We start from the raw sequence: 16,221 nt of genomic DNA, 5'->3' as shown, positions 1-16,221 counted from the left end.
TAGGAAATTCAGCCCCCAGCAGCACAGGGTGAATCCAATTACCAAGCAGGGGATTCAACACTCAAAATCATTTTTTCGTCGCTGCCACAAGTCGGCAGCATCACTTGCACACGCGCGCGCTGATTTCAGCTTCGATCGAGAGTTCACTGATCGAGCACAATTTCGACCGACAGTCAATGGGTGTGCAGTAGAATGCACCCAAGCCACGCCGCACTATTCACTGAAAACGTGGTCCCGCGGATTGGCCCTATCCGGCTCGAAGGACCAGAAAATGTTACTACTAAAACTAACTTTACTGGCCGGATAGTCACACCCACGGTTCACTCGCGGAATAATGCGTTTCGGACTGCGGTTTTAAAACACTCGGTTTTGCACTATTGGCGATTAATTTATTAATTAACGAAAAACGAAATACGACAACGACACTTCGACTGTGGACTGTATAAATTTATTCCTGCCGGCGCGACCGACGTACGGGAGAAGACTAATAAATCTACATCTGCTTGCTGATCAACAGCGCGATCGGTGGCACTCAAAAGCCGAGGATCGGGGACTACCTGCACGACCTACACTGCTATCGGTCTGCGGTGCGCAACAGAGAAGCTGTTTCTGCGGTACTCATGCTCTGCTCAATCTGACTCGGTTCGATCAGTGAGTCTTATGTCGGTCTAAAGGGTGATACGGTCAAAATTTGGTCAAGCATTTTTTTTCATAACTTTAGACTGCGTACACCAAAACAGCTAATTTTTGGACCAGTAATGCTACATTATATGTGGCTTATACCATAAAATTTTCATCAAAATCGATTAATGGTTGAGTAATCGAGTAATGGTTGATATATAGATAAAACCATCGACCTACCTTTTTAAAATTTTGTACAAAGGCGCTCCATAGTAAATTTTCGGAAATTTAAGGTCAGTAAAGCACAATTTTGATTATAGAACTACCAATACTGCTCCGATTTTTATCAAAATTTTACAGTATAATACTATTATGTAAATATGTTCTTAGTAAAATTTTGAGCCATTTTGTATGAATACTTTCAAAGTTGTAGCAGTTTGAATATGAAAAAAACTGACCGGGTGCCCCTTAAGCAAATATAACTTTGTAACGGCTGGATCAAATTGAATGAAATTTTTACATTACATTTTGATATGCATACTTCACATACAGAAAAATTTTCATTGAAATCGGTTTAGTATCTCTGGCTCTATAAATGAAACAGTACAAATGTGTGAATCCTCTTTGCACAAAATTTTAAAATTACAGATCTCAGGGTTCAACAATATCTCCGCAAATACTAGACCGATTTTGATGAAAATTTTATGGTACAAGCTACATATAATGTACCATTACTGATCCAAAAATCAGCTGTTTTGGTGTACGCAATCTTAAGTTATAAAAAAAATTGTGTGACGAAAATTTGACTTGACTTGACAAAATTTGACAAAATTTGACCACCTAAACAAATATAACTTTGTAACGGCTGGATCAAATTGAATAAAATTTTTACACAACATTTTGATATGTATACTTTACATACAGAAAAATTTTCATTGAAATTGGTTCAGTATTTCTGGCTCTATGAATGAAAGAGTAAAAATGTGTTCTTATTTTTTAATCCGCTTTGTACAAAATTTTAAAATTGCAGTTTTCAGGATTCACAATATCTCCGCAAATACTAAACCGATTTTGATGAAAATTTTATGGTATAAGCTACATATAAAGTACCATTACTGGTCCAAAATTCAGCTGTTTTGGTGTACGCAGTTTCAAGTTATGAAACAAATTGTTTGACCAAATTTTGACCGTATCACCCTTTAACTATAACTAATTAATACTGTACGTAACAGAACCAATGAATAGGGCTTAGGACTAGCTTACTATTCTCAATGTACACAGGTCGAGAGCTCTCAACTTTAATAGGGTCAATAACGGCGCCGGTCACGTTCTTACGGTCATCGAGGATGGGAGGGAATGTTAGTAAGACAAACGTTGTTATAAAGACCGCGAATCGCTGCATCTCCACGTTTGTCTCAGGAAGGATTTTTTTGTTAGTAGGGTAAGGTACATTGTCAGTCCGGGAGTCACCTATGGTTGGTGATATGATTTGACAATGGATCAATATACACAAACCGCCGTTAACAACCGACCACTTTTCGACGCAAAAACTAGCCAAAATGAAAATTCTATCGCGCGTCTCCACTCCACTAGGGAGCAGAAACCTTTAGTCTATTCCACACAGAAATACACTGAACGCGACTCACTTGTCGGCGCTCGGTTTTTTTCGACCGGCGAACCCGAACTAACACTTTCCACTCTTTTGTGTAAATGCAAAAAATGAAAGAAAATATTTATTATCAACTAAAAGTGTATTGGGAACTAGAGCGACGGGAAGCAAAAAATTCGGAACCGACTCGATCCACGACCACGACGCGTCCACCGCACACTCACCGCCGTCGAAATGTTCACTTCGGAATACAAAATGGAAAAATCGAACCACCGAGGCAACGCGCGCGAACTGAAGCTGAACCTGAGAATATGGTATATGAAAAACTTGTGCGGATAGACCAGTTCTGCAAGAAAGTCAGGGAAAAACCACTACTTTTCCAATATTTAGTGTAAATGTCACGGACTACCTTCGAAAAATCCCAATGATATTCACGGTGAATATCATTTGGCATTTTTCAAAGGTAGTCCGTGACATTTACATCAAATATTCGAAAAATAGCGGTTTTTCCGTGACTTTCTTGCAGAACTGGTCTAGCCGCACAAGTTTTTCATATACCATATTCTCAGTTTCAGCTTCTAAAATGAGCTGTAGGTGATTGAATTTAGATATGACGAAATGAATTTTTCAGCACTGACTATAATACGATTTAATTAATGTTAAGATATAATGCTTGTGGTTTATAATTTATAGTTTAGCTAATGCAAGATAACTTTTCTTCTACATCTGTCAAGTAATGAAGCGTTTAATCTACATTATGAAAGCATTGAAGCATTATGGGATTTTGACAGTTCGGTATAGTTCTATAGGGCCGTTGTTTAATGCTTCATTGCTTTACCATGTTAAAAGCTTTATGACAATCAATAATGCAAGCATTTATTACTTTATATATGCCTTTACTAAAGCTTCCATCGTTGTAAACAGAAAAAAAACTTCAGTTTGAAATAAACTGTAAAACATTTTTAGAAACAGAACCATTCAAAAGAGAAGGAAAACAAACTCAAATTTTCATGCATTGCTGCGTAGCAATTTGATTATCATGCTTAGATGTTGCTGTGTGAAAATTTGATTTCTGGTAAGGATTGTCTTCATATCAGATGCTGAGGGAACAAAAAATTTATGGAGTATTGGTTTCCTTATTTAACATAGTGCCCCGATTTCATAAAATAAAGGATTAAATCGCTGTTTGATTTGTTTCTTATTTTAGTTTGTAGAAGTTAGCATGTATGAAAACAAAAAGAACAGGATCAACACAAACGAATTCATATCTGGTTTCAGAATATGATGAAATTGAGAGAGTAAGCTCACTGATCGCATTCAAACCACCGCACAACTATTTAGAGCTGCTGAAAACACAACTCAATAATGCACGAGCATTTTTGTATGTTTCTTTATGTTGCACATTTTTCCAGGTGCAAAATATATAGCAATCATAGCACACGGCGTTAGCGCGTCCGAGTTTTATCGTGGTTCAGTTTCAGCAGTCTAGGTTCAATTCCCGAAATAGAATAAAAAACATCGGAGTGAGAGTATCGGAACAGGTATGAGAGATAAAAATAGATAGAAAAATGATAAAACTTTTTTTCTTTTGTTGACATGATGCCTTACGTATGCATTTCATACGATTTCATTGCATAAGCTGTATGGTACAAGCATTTTATATACTTTAGCAATTATCACAGTAAAGCTTGCTCTAAATCAACAATAGTAGCGCCCCTTTCGACTTTAAACGTACTTTAATGGTACCTATATGACAAAACAACTTTAATTCGCATGTCATATAATATACTATAAAGCGAAATTAGTGCTCCACATACAGCGTCATGGTTACTTGGGTGGTTGGTTTGATTGCCGATACAACCTATACGGGGTGGCACGACAAAGGCTTGGTATTCTGCGTAATTCAGATCTCATTGAGATCCATTAGGCTATGCCCAGCAACACATCTCCCTACCTCCGAGAACTTTAGTCGTAGGCTGACAGAGAAAGAGGAGGGCTTGCTTCGAAAACCTTAGCATCTATTCTCCAGGAAAAGTGGCTCACAACAGAGTCTGATCCGCACGTTAGGAACGATTGATCGACATCCGAGTGCAAGGAAAGGACTCTAAGCTCAATAGTTACTGTGTACTATTAGTCCTGCGGAAAGTAGCGAGTTGGTGTCCCGGTAGCATTGGGCAAGTTTGACTGAGACATCGATTTTTGTGAATCGATTCGAATACGACCAGCTGAATCGATTCATCGATTCAATCGAATGCTTTGAATCCATGTTTTCACATCGATTCGATTTTATAAAATGTTACAAAACCATAAAATGATCCGTTTACAGCTTGGAGTACAAGTTCATAAGATGATTTATTCGTCTAAATAAATTAATTATCAAAAAAATAGATTGTACATCGAACCTCAGGTGAAAGTTCTGGATGAATCCGTGGCGGTATTCCTAAAGAAATTCCTGGAGGAATTCTTGCAGGAATACCTGAAGGAAATCCTGAAAGAAGCCCTAGAGGAATTCCAGGAGAATTTCCTGGAGGACTCCCTGGAGAAATTCTTGGATGAATGTCTGGAGCATTTTGAGAAAGAAATCTTGAAGGAATCCCTGAATGAACTCCTGGAGGATTCCCTAGAGGAAATCTGGGAGGATTCCTTGGAGTAGAAACATCTTGAGAAATTCCTGGAAGAATCCTTAGGGAAATTTCTGGAAAAAATCTTAGAAGAACTCCTGGAGGACTTTTTGGCAATGCCTGGGGATTTTCTGGACCATATCTTGGCGGAATCTCAGGTGGAACTCCAGGAGAAATCCCTAGAGGAATTCTTGGAAAAAATCCTTGAATGAATCTCTAGAGGAATTCTGGGAGGAATCCCTGGAGAAATTTCTGAAAAAAAAAACCCTGAAAGTTCTCCGAGAACTATTTCTGGAGGAATTTTTGGGGGAATTTCAGGAGGAATCCCCGGAGAAATTTCTGGAGGAATCGCTGGAAGAATCCTAAGAGGAATCCCTGTAGAAATATCTGAAGAAATTCCTAGAGGAATTCTTAGAGGAGTTCCCAGAGAAATTCCTGCAAGAATCCCTGGAAAGAATCCTTGAGGGATTCCTGAATAAATTCCTGAAAGAGTTTCTGAAGGAATCCATGGAGGATTCCTGGAAAAATTCCTGGAGGAATCGCTGTAGGAATTTCAGAAGGAATTCCTGAATCAATTCCTGGAAGAATTCCTGGAGGAATCCCGGGAGTAGTTCTTGGTGGAATTCCCGGAGGGTGAGTCCCTGAAGAAATGCCTGGGTTAAATCCTAGAGGAATGCCTGGAAGAATACCTGGAATACAGTGACCCCACAATTTATGAATCGGCAAAAATGACCACAGTTTATGGATCACTCCATTTGATCAACATGGTGATTCATAAGTGTACAAAAATTAAGGTGATTCATCGATGTGGGGTCACTGTAATTGCTGGATAAATTCCGGGGGGAATTCCTGGGGGCATTTCTGAAGGAATCTCGTCGGATTTTTTGGAGAATTTATTGATTTGTCTTTATTAAAGAGACTTTCAAATTTATTTGGAGAAATTGCCGTAGGGCACTGTCAAAAAACTATGTAAACTTTTTTTCGGCCCCCTCTCCTCCCCTCTTAGAGTCTACGACGTATATGAACAGAGCCTAGGTATTGTAAAGGTATTCCCAAAAGAAGTCCTGGAGGAATGCAATCCCAAGAAGAATTCCTGAAGGAATGACTGGAGGAACCCCTGTAGAAATTCCTGGAGACATGCTTGTAGGAATCAGTTAACCGTAAAGTACATTTTTTCATTATCATCGCAATGCCTTTACCGTCATAACTAATGCTGCAGTGTGTGACGGTAACACTACATTCATGCTGTCTCGATGCATGAATGTCGATTATCATGAATGTAGCATATGGCACCATGATTGGAACACAAATCAAGATTAAGGGAGTACGAAATGACAGTTTTGCAATGTAGAACTGGAATTCCAGTGGTTCCGAAAACTTCGAAAGAAAAATACAGTGTCAGGGGCTTAACTTGTGGTCTGCAGGTGGGGAGGGGGGGGGGTGTTATGTTTTAGGAAGTTACAGAGGATTTAAGGGGGATTTCAGAGGCATTCACAGAAGCTTCACAGCATTTTCAGCAGATTTCAGAAACGTTACGGAGGTGTTACATGATGTTTTCGGGGGTTTCGGAGGGGCCTCCTAACGGACAAACGTGAGGTTATCGAAAGGTGGAAGCAGCACTTTGAGGAGCACCTGAATGGCGTGGAAGACGTAGGTACGGGAGACCATGACAACGGAGAGAACGACTACGCCAATGCAGTGGAGGACGTAAATGAGTCAACTCCCACGTTGAGGGAAGTTAGGGATACCTTTCTTCAGCTCAAAACTAACAAAGCAGCTGGTAAGAATGGTATCGCAGCTGAACTCATCAAGATGGACCCAGAAAAGTTAGCCACCTGCCTGCAACTGCCTGGCTGATAGGATTTGGGAAACGCCAGGCCTGGTAGAGAGTCACTATTTAGTGACTTGGTCACTATTTTCATGCTGGTCACTAAAAAGTCACTATTTTTAAGGGTTTTCAACTAAAGTCACTTTTTCTATCAAAAAGTCACTATTTTCAATTATTTTAGGTGCAAATCAAAGCCAAAATTCATTATATAAGCCTTAAACGCTTAAAATTTCAATGCATTCGGTTTATTGAATCCGGAGATATAACAGTTCAATGTTGGCTATCGGATAATTATGCTTTTCCCTAGAATATTTTAACTTCATGTAGAATGGACCGATCTTTTCAAAATTTGGATAAATTGATACACTAGTTGATCAACTCACAGTAAAAATTTGAAAATATTTGTGCACTTGTGCAACTTAGAGCTATTTGTCCATTTTTTGAAAAATGAAAATTTCGCCTGTCCCTAACATTTTGTCTATGCCTTTAATGGACGACAATCTTTTGTGTCTGAAAGATTTTGGTGATGATCTGTGCTTCTTCTTTGCCTTTGGGATGAAAGTGATTCACATTTCTCTCCCAGCTGTAGAGATATTGCTTAATGATAAGCTTGATCGGAACACCTTGGTTAAAATAGGTGTTAAGATTTCTTTACGCTTCTGAAGCAGTACAGAAAAAATCCTATCCCTACCCGGCGCTTTGAAAAGTTCAAAGGAATCAATCGCTTATTAAACCTTTTGTTCAGTAATCATTTGATCGGCCAGAATGCACGAATCACTCCTGGCCTCTTCTAACACAATTGATTCATCGTCTTGATGGACTTTATTTACTGGTTTCATTGGCCTCAGCTTGTGATATTGATGTATTCCGGTCTTCAGTGTTGTCTATTAATGGATTTAATTATGATCTCATTTTACTTCATGGTAGTTTGCTGGGACTAATACCTTAAAGAGGCAATTGAGGCCCATAAAGCCGAGGCGGTAAACGCACGGGTATTCAGCATGACCATGCTGAGGGTGACGGGTTCGATTCCCGGTCGGTCCAGGATCTTTTCGTAAAGGAAATTTCCTTGACTTCCTTGGGCATAGAGTATCTTCGTGCCTGCCACACGATATACACATGCAAAATGGTCATTGGCAGAGGAAGCTCTCAGTTAATAACTGTGGAAGTGCTCATAGAACACTAAGCTGAGAAGCAGGCTTTGTCCCAGTGAGGACGTTACGCCAAGAAGAGAGAGAGAGAGGCAATTGAAACCCAAGACATTATGTTTGTGTTTGAATTCAATTTTCAGGTTCATTCATGTTGTCACAGTATAAATGCCTGTGCCCCATCCCTGAAGCAAAAAAGCCCATGGAGTGACAAAATCTCTTAGCTACGTCACTCCGAACGTTGGTGTTCAAATATACTAAAACATTTACACTCAAAACAACACATCTACATAAATTACTGAAATACACTTACCTCTTCTAAATCTTGTTGCATCACTCGCTTATAGTGAATCCCTAATCAACCCGTTCCAAATGTTCAACTCCTTGACACCTAGGGTACCTACCGTAGCACTCGGTAGTCTCCCACCCGGTCGCATTGCTTGTGCTTCACCCGTCAGAGCATTAGTGTCTCACTGGTGCGCGCTAGTCTCTCAATGGTTACGGGCGCCGGTTAATTGGATTTAAGTGGTCGAATTTGTTATCCTCTTTCATAAAACAAAATTATCATTCTATTGGCGTGCACCACTAATTAAAAATGTGGTTTAAATAGTGTTTTTAGCATGTTGAAGTATTTCAATGACTCATAAATAAAACGAAAATCCAAGTGTATCATCCCATGTTTCATACACACTTGTTTCTGTAGCAGCAACGAACGAGTGTGTTGCTGGGTGAGAGATGAAGCATCACAGCAGTCCGTTCGCATGGGAAACGATTTGCTACAGTCGTCGTACGTCATGTTTTCCTTTCGAAATTGCACGACCCTGCTATTTGGTCACTATTTTGTTCAGTGAGGTCACAAAAACAACTATTTTCAACATCATTCATCGCTACCAGGCCTGGAAACCGAACAGCTACCGGAAGAGTGGAAGGAAGGGGTAATCTGCCCCATTCACAAGAAAGGCGACCAATTGGAATGTGAGAACTTCAAAACGATCAATATTTTGAGTGCTGCCTACAAAGAGCTATCCCAGATCATCTTCCGTCGTCTGCCACTTAAAACGGATGAGTTCGTGGAAAGTTATCAAGCCGGCTCATGGGCCGGCTTCATCTACGGCTGGTCGATAACGGACTTGATCTTCATCGTCAATTTGTGTGCTTTGCGGATGACGAGGACATAATCGCCAGAACATCTGGGACGGTGGCAGAGCCTTACACCCGTCTGAAACGCAAAGCAGCAAAGGGCGGACTGGTGGTGAATGCCGCAAAAACAAAGTACATGCTGATAGGCGGAATCGAGCACGACCGGATCTGCCTGTGTTGTAATATTACGATGCTTCGAGGTGGTGGAGGAATTCGCATCATCATAGGAAGTCGTGCCTACTACGGGGTCCTCAAGAAGCTGCGGTCCTTATAATTCACCCACGCACCAAATGCACCATGTACAAAACGCTAATAAGACCGGTGGTCCTCTACTGACATGAAGCATGACCATGCCCGAGGAGGAACTGCAAGTACTCTAAGTTTTCGAGTGACGCGCGCTAAAGACGATCTTCGGTGGTGTGCTGGAGACCGGCGGGTGGCAGAGAAGGGTAAATCACGAGCTCGCTGTACTCTACGGCGTACCTTGTATCCAGAAGGTGGTCAAAGCCGCAGGGAAACGGTGGGCAGGGCATGTTGAAAGATTGCCGGACAACAACCTTGCAATGTTGGTGTTCACCACTGATCTGGTTGGCACAAGAAGATCTGAAGCGCAGAGTTCACGATGCGACAGTTTACATAGCATATTTAGTTGTTTGTTCACCTTTCCAAAAATATCCTAATCTAGACCATTGATCATTGTGGTGCAGCTCAGAGACAGGTACTTCATCCATGGCAACACCTCATCGTTGATTGCTGCCTAGAGCTCTCCGGAATCCCTAACCGGCCGGCGGCTGCTACTTATCTCGGTTTGTCACGCAAATAGAATTTGATTCAATTAACACAGTACACGAGATTGACATGGCTCTACCAATGGCAATGGTGGTACAATTCCGATTTCCTCTTGCGTAAGAACAGAAATGTGCAAATATCCGCCCATACCATCACGTGCGCTCCTTTTCTTATCAAGAAACGGAACACCAACCAGCAATGTCTACATCTGGGATGTCTTTCCGTGGGGCGTACCTACATATTCCTGTCTTGCATTTTCCCTGGAAGCACTGAAAATAACAACGAGCCATCGACCAACTAAAAGGAAAACGACAAGTGCGCCCGTCATCGCTGACTGCCGCCGCCATCGCAACTCACCGGAATAATCCTGCGGAGATTTGCGCTGAAACCGAGAAGAAATCCCCGCTGATGACGGACGAGTGGGTGGTTGGTTTGTTGTTGGCTACGATGCCCGCGTCGCGCTGAAAGTAACGATGACAAAAAAGTGGATAACACCATCTCCTTCCGATTGTTCTGTTTGCAGGCACGCACCACCGGTACCTACTGTTTCTAGGGGGTTTGCTGGTCGGTCGGGTTCCTGCTATCAGTCAGTAGTGAGAGCTGTAAAAAGAGCTCCGACGGGATGCAATGGAAATGTATAAGCTGAGTGCCATTAAGTGCAATTGCAGAATGGTTTGTGAGATTGCACAAATGCATTGCGGTATGTCAAGTGGCCAAAAGCATGAAGCAATACAATGAAATATTCTTGTAGGAATTCATTAACTTATTTAGTTTCACATCAAATTAATGGAAAGACTGAATCAACAATTTGCAACAGGGATTCTCAGAGGAATTTCTTGAGAAACATCTGCAGAAAATTCTGGAAGAATTGCAGCAATTATTTATGGTGGAATCCCACCACGAATGTCTGAAGGACTTCCAATTCTAGGAAAATAAAACCGTGGAGAATTCCCTGAAATATTTTTTTGGAGAAATCATTAGTGAAATTCCGGCAGCAACTCCTGGAGTGATCCCAGCATGAAAATCTACAGCATGAATTCCTGAATAAATAATGAAAGAAGAAGTAGCAATTTAACGTTTTTCCATAATGGGATAAGATTCAGTTAAAGTAGAGATTTCTGCCTCAGCATCATATATTCGGGAAATCTCCCTAATAACATCTCTTAATCACTTAAATATACAACGTTTGAAGCTTGTTACTAAGAAAAGAGTCGTTAAGACATTTGAAACGATATTGGTTTAAAATGTTGGAGATGGTTGGGCACTAAAGAAGCAGATTGTGCTGGATTGCAAAAATATTTGGCCATTTTCAAAAGTTAAGCAATAATTGTTTGTTACGTTATTTATATAGTGTCTGAGTGGCATTAAGTAACTCCACTGGGAGTGTAGGTAGGAGTGTAGGTATTAAACAGTAACTTCTTTGGATTTTTTCTGTATGTATTCCGCTCATCCTTCCATGATTTCCACCAATTTTGTCGAATGATATTCCCTTCCTGAATTTCTCTTAGAATTTTTCCAAAAATTCTGAAACACAATAAAAAAAAACAAGAAAAGTAGGCTATCCAGTTAAGATTCCAGAAATACTGTCAAAAATTTCACCATTACAATTTTGAATTTTTTTTTTCAGGAATTCTAAAATTGGATTATAAAAACTATTGAACATTTTCTAATGATGTTTTATTGTTTCTGAGTTACTGATGAGAACTACCTAGAAATAAACATGTTGACCTTTTTTGAGATCCTTGAGGAAAACTGCCATTTTTTGTCCGATATTGGGATATTTTTTCGTCGAAAAAAAAAAACATGACGACTTAGTCTTGAGATATGACTTCAAATTTTGGCATGGCGATTTTTTAGCTAAAACGAGCGTTTTCCAATATTGAACTTTTAACATTTCCAGCTTTTGCTACGAACTAACTAACTAATCAATGAGGCGTCCGATTCCAACGTGGTCTTCGGCAAAGTTGTAGCTGATAGAGTAGCATAGGACTACCAACGGTTAGCTAACAGTCTAGGGTACTTGGAGAAATGCTACGGTCAATTGAATGAAAAACTTCGCTTTCCCATAGTAATCCCCATGCAAACTTTGAAGAGCTTGTGCACTCTCAATTTTCAACCAAATAAGCTCAATTTTTGAGAGAAGGCTTAGAATCTGGTAACGAATCGAATAAGCGGTGTGGAGCAAAAACGATTTTTTGAACCATGCTAATATATACACTCCCGATCAAAAGTTTGGGGTCACCCACTCAAAAACATGTAATTTGTTTAGGACCATATCTTTGCCAATTTGCGTCCGATTTCAAAACCCTAGGTTTCATTCAAAAGATAATAAGTCAAAGAAACTTTGAACTTGATTTAAAAGAAACTTTTTCAAAAAAAAATGTATGTAAACTTAACCCAAAGTTGCCAAATTTTCTACAAAATGAATATAAACTTACGGCAGTGTCGCTGGAAATTGGGTCGACCAAATTTTAAGGTGAGAGTGGTAATATGACCCATTTTCTATTAGCTTTCAACTGCTTTTTACAGAACTTAGCTAAAAAACCTAGAAAAAAAGTTATTAAGTAAATTAATCCTTGATGTCATCGACCAAAAGCTTGGTCACCCCTCAAAATGACGTATCGGCCAGAAGTTTGGGGTCACTATCGTAAAACATGGAAAAGTGATTTGTTGATATCTTTATTATCTTTCATTCAATTTTCATTCTTTTTGGCTCATTTCAAAGATAATGACCCCAAACTTTTGATCGGAAGCAAGGATCGGTATATTCGCCTCACTCCATTCATATTCACTCCTCTTTGCTGAACCGAATCGAGAAAGATGCAGCAAACGGATCGTCGTGATCAAACACGCAACCCCATCACCAGTGGGAAGCGATGAGCCATCTGCTTGACATGAATATTCGTTGCCCTTCGTCGCAGTTTGGATCGCAAGCGAATGAATGAATGGCGAATGGTGAAGAATACTGGTGAGCGATCGAAGCGGCTATTATCATAAGTAGAAGAGAATTTCTGCATGTAATGCATACATTTTTACTGTATTGTCGCTGAAATGCTAGATTAGCATTTCATCCCAATTGTCCTCCCCCGTACACATCCTTTCAACAATGTTGTCGGGAGTGATGTCTCTACCGCATATCTCCTGCATACTCGACCTTTGCTCCACGAAGCGTGGGCATTCAAAGAGCACATGCTCCGCGGTCTTGTCGCAATCTGCACACTCCGGACATGAAGGAGAACCAGCGTATCCGAATCTGTGCAGATACCACCTAAAGCACCCATGGCCTGACAGAAATTGTGTCAAGTGAAAATTCACCTCGCCATGGGGCCTGCTCGTCCACTTGGACACGCTCGGTATGAGCCTGTGTGTCCATCTGCCCTTGCTGGAGTTTGACCAATCTCTCTGCCATTTCAACATCGACGATGTTCTGGCAATCCGTCTCGCGCCTCTTGTGCCTCGTCTCGCGAAGCACTCCTCGTCCTCTGACACCACAAGTGCTATGGGCATCATACCCGCCAGCACACAACCCGCGTCCTTTGACACCGTACGGTATGCGCTGATGACCCTAAGGGCCATCAACCTGTGTGTACTTCCGAGCCTCTCTACGTTTCGCTTGACCTCTAGCGCGCTCGACCATGCAGCGGCACCATACCGTAGTATGGAGACCGCTACTGTCGCGAGAAGTCTACGCTTACTCGAGACAATTGCCGAGCTATTTGACATTATCTTCGACAATGCCGCAATCGCCATACTCGCCCTCTTGCAAGCATATTCCACGTGACTACCAAAGTTCAGCTTATCATCGATCATGACTCCGAGTTGCTTCAATGAGCGCTTGGAGTTGATCTCACACCCGCCTGTGGTGACCACCAGTGTTGAAAATTTCATTTCGTCATATCTAAATTCAACCACCTACAGCTCATTTTTGAAGCTAAACCTGAGAATGTGGTATATGAAAAACTTGTGCGGCTAGACCAGTTCTGCAAGAAAGTCACGGAAAAACTGCTATTTTTCGAATATTTAAGGTAAATGTCACGGACTACCTGTGAAAAATGCCAAATGATATTCACCGTGAATATCATTTCGCATTTTTTCGAAGGTAGTCCGTGACATTTACCTTAAATACTCGAAAAATAGCAGTTTTTCCGTGACTTTCTTACAGAACTGGTCTAGCCGCACAAGTTTTTCATATACCATATTCTCAGGTTCAGCTTCTAAAATGAGCTGTAGGTGATTGAATTTAGATTTGACGAAATGAATTTTTCAGCACTGGTGACCACCGCCTGTTGTTCCGACTGACGGTTGTTCACCACCACCACTTCCGTCTTGTGGTGTGCGAGTGCCAGCTGACGTGACCTCATCCAGTCCTCTATTATGCCAATTGCATGCGCCGCTGTCAGTTCCACTTCCTCTATCGACTCGCCGCATACCGTGAGGGTAATGTCATCAGCGAAGCCGACCAGCTTTACGCCCGGTGGAAGTGTGAGCCTCAATACACCATCGTACGCCGCGTTCCATAGTACCGGGCCCAGGATTGACCCTTGTGGTACTCCCGCGGTGATGTTGTACCTCTTTTCGCCCTCGTCCGTGTCATAGAGTAGCACCCTATTCTGGAAATAGCTCTCCAGTATCTGGCGTAAACTATTCGGGACTCCTAGGTGTTGAATGGCACATTCAATAGCCGCCCAACTGACGCTATTGAACGCATTCTTCACATCCAACGTGACTACCGCGCAATAACGAATTCCTCTACGGTTATTCTGGAACGCTATCTCGGCCGTTTTCGTTGATAGCGTCCACCGCCGATCGACCCTTACGGAAGCCAAACTGGTTATCCGAGAGCCCAGAGTCATCTGGTTCCTCGGTGTAGACCAGTAGCCTCGACAGGATGATTCGTTCCAACAGTTTCCCGGAGGTGTCTAGTAGGTCTGTATGCCGACGGGTCGCCGGGTGGCTTCCCGTGCTTTGGCAACAGAACCAATCTTTGCCTTTTCCACCTCTCCGGAAATTCGCCTCTATCCAGGCACATCTGCATAGCCATTCTGAACATATCGGGGCATGCCTCGATGGCCGACTTGATGGCTACCGTTGGGATACCGTCCGGACCCGGAGCCTTGTTCAACTTGAGCGACTTCGCAATTACGATGAGCTCATCGTTCGTCACTGGGGCTACCTCCCCCTGGTCTATTCGGCCAGGGGGGATGGCAGCCCATGGTCTTGTATCGTGGCGTGGAAACAGCGTTTCCCCGATCCTCTGTAGCATCACGGGTGAACGTTCCGGGGGCGCAGACGCTCCTTTCGTTTTGGCCATGACTACCCTGTAGGCATCGCCCCAGGGTGTCGTGTTGGCTGCCTGGCAGAGATTTTCGAAACACGCTCGTTTTCGTGCCTTAATCTCTTTGCTCAGTGCCAGTTTAGCCGTCCTATAGGCCTCACATAGGGCCTCACCTCTTTCCGCTCTACCCTCATCGGTACGAGCTCTTTGCATCCTCCTCCTCGCTCTTAGGCAGGACGCTCTGAGCTCTGCGATTTCAGGACACCACCAGTATACCAGTTTTCGTCCATTCTTGGGTAGCGCGCGCCTAGGCATCGCGGCATCGCATGCACGGCTTAAGGATCCGACTAGATCATCACTGGACAAATCGTCGATGTTAGGCTCCATACGCAACCTTTCGACGAATGATGCCTTATCGAAGCGCGAAGTCAGCCATCCTCGATGGTTGTCTATGATCTTCGGCTGCGTCCTCCTACCACCATGTTCCACCCTATATCGTACAGCTAGGTGGTCACTGTGCGTGTACCCATCATCGACCCTCCAGTCTGAGCTAGGGTTTAAACCCGGGCTCCAGAAGGTCACGTCAATGATGAACTCTCGACCGTTCCTACTGTAGGTCATTTTTTCACCTACGTTCGCGACCTCCACATTAAGCCTTGCCATGGCTTCGAGTAATGTCCAGCCTCTCGCGTTAGTCGATCGGCTACCCCACTCAATCGCCCAGGTGTTGAAGTCTCCGCCGATGACCAAGGGACTCAACCCTACTAGCGCGTTTGTTAACGCATCCAGCATTGCTGAGAACTGGTCTATCGGCCACCTGGGTGGGGCATAACATCTACAGTAATACACCCCATTTATCTTCGCTATTGCGAAGCCCTCGTGCGACCTAGAAATTATTTCCTGGATCGGGAAACGACCGGTTGTACAGATCGCCGCTAGCTTAGCCTTATCCGCTACCCAGTTCCCGTTGTCGGGTGGGATGCAGTAGGGGTCAGCTAGCAGGGCGATGTCTGTACTAGACTCCGAGACTGACTGCCACATCAGCTGCAGCGCAGCTTCACAGTGATTCAGGTTTAACTGTGTAACCTGCATTATCGCTTAACACTTCGACCTCCTCGCGTGCCTGGGCATTTAGGCCCGCCCGTCATGTGGCCCTTGTTCGCCGTGCAAATCAGGCATTTTGGTGCCGA

At 42.6% G+C, this 16,221-nt stretch overlaps 1 protein-coding gene across 3 annotated transcripts in view; it reads right to left on the bottom strand.

The window, feature by feature from the left end:
- The window catches only part of LOC109401076 (uncharacterized), a 632,275-nt gene that overhangs the window by 560,637 nt on the left and 55,417 nt on the right, over positions 1–16,221 (bottom strand). The gene's annotated exons all lie outside the window — the stretch shown is intronic.

This window comes from Aedes albopictus, chromosome 2, assembly GCF_035046485.1.
Source record: "Aedes albopictus strain Foshan chromosome 2, AalbF5, whole genome shotgun sequence".
NCBI lineage: Eukaryota > Metazoa > Arthropoda > Insecta > Diptera > Culicidae > Aedes > Aedes albopictus.
This window is presented reverse-complemented; position numbering and strand designations above follow the sequence as displayed.